The 7,500-nt window shown below is 46.2% G+C and overlaps 1 pseudogene; it reads left to right on the top strand.

Moving 5' to 3' along the window:
- Positions 1-217, top strand: part of LOC121224871 (uncharacterized) — a 2,899-nt pseudogene extending 2,682 nt beyond the window's left edge.
- The last annotated feature ends 7,283 nt before the right edge of the window (positions 218-7,500 follow it).

Raw genomic sequence — 7,500 nt, 5'->3', positions numbered from 1 at the left:
AACCTGCAGTAGGGGCCTCTGGCCCCCAAGGGCACATGTCGTAGGTGCAGCGGCTGTGGCAGACAAGTCACCGGTACCTCCTTGGAGCGTTATTCCCATCGAACGGCGGGTAGAATCCTTTGCAGACGACTTAAATATATGACGGGGTATTGTTTGTGGCAGAGTGGCCTTGCTCCCACGATCCATTGAGATTCAACCCTTTGTCGCTTCGATTCGTCCCTCCCCTATCGCTGATCCGATCCCCCTTGTTCTTTTGCACGCCTCGACCCTGGGGTTCCCAAGTGGGGGACTTGGTGTAAGGAGTTAGTTAAACAGCTGGCCGTGCCGCCCCCTTCTGGAAACATAGCACAATAGGGGCCTTTGCTGGTGACTTCGGGCACTTGTTCAATTTTCTTCTCCGCCGTGCCATCATGCCATATTTCATGGACCCAGCATTCTACTTCTTGTATTTGTTTTGGGCCAACAGTAAAATTTTCAGTTAAAAATACCAAGTCACCAAAAATAACTTTCCGCGTTTCAGACATGTGGGGGAGCTCCGCACTGTCAGCACCTTGGTGGCTCGGATGTACGGGGGCCTCGAGCACCACCGGTACCTTGGTGGCTCAGATGTGCTGAAGCCTCGAGCACTATCAGCAACTTTGGGCCCAGTTGGTGCGAAAGCATTGGCCTAAAAAAAGTGTCTCTGTTTCAGACATATGGAACCCAAAAAGAAAGTGTCCCTGTTTTAGACACATGTATGTCACCTGGTAGCGCATTGACCAAGTTTTTTTAGCTCTTTAGGGAGGAAGTGACATTGAGCGAGCAGGGGTTATCCAGGGCACTGCCCACGCCCATCACATGCCCAGACGTCGGTGCCCCCCCACCGGTTAGCTTCCAGGCGATGCTCCAATGATCCATCCCGGTGAGGCATCTCAGAATATATAAAAACGATTTCCTCCCCAGTACCAAAGGTAGAATTTGAATATCGTTACATGTTTAGTACCCAACAATGAATGAATCATCCCAATCCCTCCCCATTCCAAGGGTTGAATTCGGATACCGAACAATGAATGAATCGTCCTGGTCCCTCTCCTTTTGCAACAAGAGCCTCCAGCACCTTGGTGGCTCGGATGTGCGGGAGCCTCGAACACCATCGGCACCTTGGTGCCTCAGATGAGGGGGAGCCTCCAGCACCATCGGCACCTTGGTGCTCGGATGTGCTGGAGCCTCGGCCACCAACGGTAACCTTGGTGCTTGAATGTGCGAGAGGCTCGAGCACAATCAGTACCTTTGTACTTGTATGTGTGAGAGCCTCGAGCACCATCGGCACCTTGGTGGATCGAATATGCGGGAGCCTTTGACACCATCGGCAACCTTGGTGCTTGGATGTGCAGGAGCCTCGAGCACCAAAGCAAAAGTTAGGCCCCTATTGGTAGGGGAGCGTCGGGTAAAAAAAGTGTCCCCGTTTCAGATACATGAATGAATGGGGTATGGAAGGACTAAATAGGGACGTCATTAAAAGTAACATCTTAAACCAAAATGAAAAGAGGGTAAAAGATCTATGGCATGTGGATAGCAGAAGCTGGGACACTAACAGAGTAAAGCAAGTTTACGGACGTGACTAAGGTGACAAAATCTGTAACATTCCCGTTGGAGACATGGGACAAGTTGATAGAATGATATGGTTTCATAACCCTCATGGATATTTTACTTCAAAGTCTGCCTATTCCTGGTTGCTGCTGAAGGAAATAGGATATGGCCCTCATAGGTTTTTTGAGAAAGCCATATGGAAGCTCGACACATTAATGAAGATCCGTGTTTTTATGTGGAGGGTGGGGTATGAAATCCTCCCGATGAATTGTAAGATCGCCACTATTAGACAAGGATTCGACAAGGGATGCCCAAGATGTGGAGCTGAAATCGAAACGCTGTTACATGCATTAAAAGATTGCCCAACCTCAAGAGTGGCGCTTTCGATAGGTGGATGGTCCAGTAATTTTATATCTAAGAACTATGATCGGTGTATTGACTGGTTGGAAGAGCTGATGCGTGTCTTGGATAAGAGAGTTATGGCTGATCTGATGACAATTTTATGGAACTGCTGGAACAACAGGAATAACTACATTTTCAGGGAGAAAGAAGAGGAGCCTAAACAGATTTGGTAAAGAGCCAGTAACCTACAAAGGGAATTTCGAATATGCAACATGCTGAAAGAACCATTACTATCGCAGAACACAGTGGAGAAAAATGGAAAAAAAACCCCCAAAGGATTTCATTAAAGTAAACTTTGATGCTACTGTGGGTGAAAATAGATCCGATTATGGGACGGTTATAAGAGATGAAGAAGGTTTTGTTCTAGGAGGTGGTGGGGGATACAAAGAAGGCAGGCTGTCAGTGGAAGAGGCCGAGTGTATGGCACTTGAAGAAAGTATAAAGGTGGTGTACAGTTTAAATATAAAAGATCATGTCCTTTTCGAGACAAATCACGTGGGGCTGGTCAACAAATTCAACAATCTTGCCCATGACGTCACCATGATAGGCGCACGGATAAATGAATGTACAACAGCCTTTAATCTTTTCAAATCGACCAATTTAATGTGGACCGATCGGTCATGTAACATTGTAGCTCATTTAATATGTAAAAAAATGTGTAGGGAAGGGAAAAATATGTGTTCGATATGGATTATCCACCGGAAATCCACAATGCTATGATTTGTGATGTTTAGTAATAAAATGTGTTGACCCTTGTGGTCGTTTTTGATTCAAAAAAAAGAATGTCATTTTTTTAGCTCTTTAGGGGGGAGGTGATATTAAGCGACCAGTGGTTGTCCAGGGCACTGCCCACGTCCACCGCATGCCCGGACGTCGGTGCCCCCCACCGCCAGTCAGGTTCCCGGCAGTGCTCCGACAAACTGTCCCAGTGGTGCTCCGGTGAATCATTCCGCCAGCATAGGCCCTTGGTCGTGCTGGAGCCTCGGGTACCATTGGCACCTTGGTGCTAGGATGTGCGGGAGCCTCGGACACCATCGGCAACCTAGGCCCTTGGTCATGCGAGAGCCTCAGGCACCATCGGCACCTAGGTGCTCAGATGTGAGGGAACCTCGAACACCATCGGCAAACTCGACCCTTGGTCGCGCGGGAGCCTCGGGCACCATCGACAACCTAGGCCGTTGGTCTTGCGAGAGCCTCAAGCACCATCGGCACCTGGGCGCTCAGATGCGCGGGAGCTTCGGACACCATCAGCAACCTAGGCCTTTGGTCGTGCGAGAGCCTCGGGCACCATCGGCACCTAGGCGCTCGAATGTACGAGAGCCTTGGACACTATCAGCAAACTAGGCCCGTGGTCATCCGGGAGCCTCGGGCACCATTGGCACTTGGGCGCTCGGATGTGCGGGAGCGTCGAACACCATCGGCAAACTAGGCCCTTGGTCTTGTGGGAGCCTCGAGCACCATCGACACCTTGGTGCTTGGATGTGCAGGAGCCTCGAACGCCATTGCCAACCTAGGCCCTTGGCCGTACGAGAGCCTCGGGTACCATCGGCACCTAGGCGCTCAGATGCGCGGGAGCCTTGGATAGCATCGGCAAACCAGGTCTTTGGTCATGCGGGAGCGTCGGGCACCATCAGCACCTCGGTGATTGGATGTGCGGGAGCCTCGGGCACCATCGGCCAAATAGGCCCTTGGTCGTGCGAGAGCCTCGGCCACCATCGGGACCTCGGTGCTTGGATGTGCAGGAGCCTCGGACACCATAGGCAAACTAGGCCTTTGGTCGTTCGGGAGCCTCGGGCACCATTGGTAACCTAGGCCCATGGTGATGTGAGAGCCTCGGGCAGTATCGGCACCTGGGCACTTGGATGAGCGGGAGCGTCAGACACCATTGGCAAACAGGGCCCTTGGTCGTGCGGGAGCCTAGGCAACAACGGAACCTTGGTGCTATGATGTGCGGGAGCCTCGGACAATGTCAGCATCCTAGGCCTTTGGTCGTGCGGGAGCCTCAAGTACCATCGACACCTTGGTGCTTGGATGTGCGGTAACCTCAGACACCGTCGGCAACCTAGGCCCTTGGTCGTGCGAGAGCCTTGGGCACCATCGGCACCTAGGGCCTCGGATGTGCGAGAGGCTTAGACACCATCGGCAAACTAAGCCCTTGGTCTCGCGGGAGCCTTGGGCACCATCGGTACCTCGGTGCTCTGATGTGCGGGTGTAACACCCCGAACCCGAGACCGTCACCGGAGTCGAACACGAGGTGTTAACAGACTTTAAAAATTTTCCAGACACTGCCAATCTGCGTAATAGTCGCTTTAAAAATCATATCTTGAGTTCAGAAACTCGGAATCCAGTTCCGTAAATTTTCCCTGAAACTAGACTCATATACCCATCTATGTATCTTTTCTATAATTTTTGGTTGGGCCAATTAGTACAGTTTATTAGTCAAAGTCTCCCATGTTACAGGGATCAACTACCCTGACCTTTGCGCATTACGACTTGGATATCTCCCTGTACAGAGCTTCAATACTGATGCCGTTTGTTTCTATAGAAACTAAACTCAGAGAGGAATCTATACATATATGGCTTGACTCCTAATTGTCTCTGGTTAATTTATAATGAATTTCCAAAGTCGGAACAGGAAATCCAGAAACCGTTCTGGCCCTGTCTCACAAGAACCTGAATATCTCTTAACATACTGTCCGTATGATTGTTTCGTTACTTTCCTATGAAAATAGATTCATCAAGGTTCGTTTACATAATTTATTCACTATTTAATTCCATTCCTACTATTTTTAGTGAATTTCCAAATCTACATCACTGCTGCTGTCAGCATCTGCCTTTAAGGTAGACTTTACCTATTTCATAGTTTCCATGATTCAACTAGCCCTTTTTGCATAAGTAGCACAATTTATGATAGTGATTAACCATTCCCATGGCCAATCCTTGTCAAGCCTATCCACACCTCTCAATAACCATATCCATACCAAATGATTATAACATTACACTCAAACATATATAAGCCATTTTCGCATGGCTATCCAAAATTATACAAGTCCAAAGGGTCCATGACCCACAACAAACGGGTAGTCCTATACATGCCATTTCGAAGTTCAACCAAAATTGTACCAAAAGGGGGGCTTTGATAGTGTGGGCGACTTCGACTTCAAAATCCCGAGTCCGATAGCTGGAGAACCAAAATCTATAAAATAGAGGATCAGAGAAACGGAGTAAGCAATTTATGCTTAGTAAGTTTTGAGCAAGGAATTCCAGCACAGCAAAAGTATAGCATTCATATAGCTAAACGAATAATTTCATATGCACAAATTTTCGATATCATACTTGCTTCACATTACCAACCCTTATGTACATACACAAAAGATCAACTTAGCCAAAGGCCGGTAGCTCGTTTATCAACTGAGCGAATACTTATTTGTAAGGGCTCAACTAAATTCAAGCACATACGAAACATACCTCAATGTTGGGATGTTTCTAGAGTATTTACTGAAATTTTTACAGCAAGACCATTCATTCCCAAATCACGTACCTTCGGAATTTAACCGGATATAGCTACTCGTTCAAATGCCTTCGGGACATAGCCCGGTTATAGTAACTCGCACAATTGCCTTCGGGACTTAACCCGGATTTAGTAACTCGCACAAATGCCTTCGGGCTTAGCCCGGAATTAGTATCTCGCACAAATGCCTTCGGATCTTAGTCCGGATATGGTCACTTAGCACAAAGCCTTCGGGACTTAGCCCGGACATCATTCAAATAACCATGCACATTTAACAATAAATCATGGCACATTCGTATTTCGTTTTCGTTAGCAAAACTCAAACACAAGACATTTATCATTCTTGCAATTTCGGCTCAATAGCCACACAAAGAGCATGATTTTAATTTGCTTAAAACATGATCTAATCAAATCATAATTTAAGCTCTTTTACTCAAGAACTTACCTCGGGTGTTGTCGAACGATTCCGATAGCTATTCGACCACTTTTTCATTCCCTTTATCGGATTTAGTTCCCCTTTGCTCTTGAGCTTAATTAAACAAATAAATTGATTTAATCATTTGAGCATCGGAAAGAGGAACACAAGGCACTTAGCCCATTTTTATACATTAGACATTAAAGTCACATATGTACGGAATCATGAATCAAACTCAACATTTTAGCTAATTTTTCCCCCTTGGCCGAATTTTCTAAGCCAAGACAAAAGCATCAATATGCTTGCCTCTAACTGAATACATGCAACACCAATCTCCTTCCTATGGCCGAATATGCATGTCTATGTTGGAGCCGATTTCAACACTTAATACATTCTACAAGTATGGTCACTTGTATTGACTAAACACCCTTTTGTTTCAAGTTCAAAACTTGGCTAATACACACATATATACACTAGTAAAGCATCCTCTCCCTTTCCATCAATTTAACACATGCATTACTCATTAATATACAAAAATTATATTTGGCCTTAGCACACAACTTGCTAGCCGATTCTTCTCCATCTAGCAACCAATGCACATATGTGCTCACTCAAAAATGCTAAAAAGAAGATTCAAGAATCATCAATCCACCATCACATGCATCATTAACAAGCTTCATATTTAGCATGCAATGGCATTAACACAAAATCTACCTAGGCCGAATATCATCCCCATGACATAGCAAAGATTTGAACCATGGGATAATTAGAACTCAAGCTAGCAACTAGAAACATGCATGAATCTCATGGCACAACCTCGAACATACCTTGATCTAGATACAAGTATGGCCAAACCTCCTCCTAATCCTCTTCCAAACCAAACATGAAGCAAGAACTCCTTCCTCCTTCCTTTGAATTTTCGGCCAAATGAAGATGAAAAAGGATGAACAAAATTTTCTCTTTTCTTTTCTTTAACTCACAAAAATGGGGGGGGAAACAACTACACACTTTTTTTTTTTGTTTTCATCATATTCCCTTTCATTATTTTATGCTCATGCTCCTTATTTTATTTTTTTCCACCCATGATGCACCAACACAACATGTCTATGACATGTCTTGCCCATCACACTTGGTCTACCATGCTTGTCATGGCCGACCACTACTAGTTAGGGGGGAATTTGACATGCAAGTCCCCCCTTTTTATTTCATGCTCTAATAGGTCCTTATGCTTCGACCTATCACATTTCAAAAATGTCGCACATAAGTCCTATTGACTAAATTCACATGCAATCAACTAAATCGAAGCTTGAAATTTTCACACATTCATAATTACATATTCTAGACAATAAATATAACATTCAAACATTTCAGTGACTCGGTTTAGCGGTCCCGAAACCACTTCCCGACTAGGGTCAATTTTGGGCTGTCACAGCGGGAGCCTCGGGCACCATCGACAGAATAGTCCCTTCGTCGTCCGAGAGCCTCAGGCACCATCGGCACCTCAGTGCTCGGATGTGCAGGAGCCTCGAGCACCGTAGGCAAAATAGGCCCTTCATCGTGCGAGAGCATCGGGCACCATCGGTACCTTGGTGGCTCGGATGTG

Source organism: Gossypium hirsutum, chromosome D12 (assembly GCF_007990345.1).
Source record: "Gossypium hirsutum isolate 1008001.06 chromosome D12, Gossypium_hirsutum_v2.1, whole genome shotgun sequence".
Taxonomy (NCBI): domain Eukaryota; kingdom Viridiplantae; phylum Streptophyta; class Magnoliopsida; order Malvales; family Malvaceae; genus Gossypium; species Gossypium hirsutum.
The sequence above is the reverse complement of the archived record's forward strand: the minus strand, read 5'-3'. Positions and strand labels throughout refer to the sequence as shown.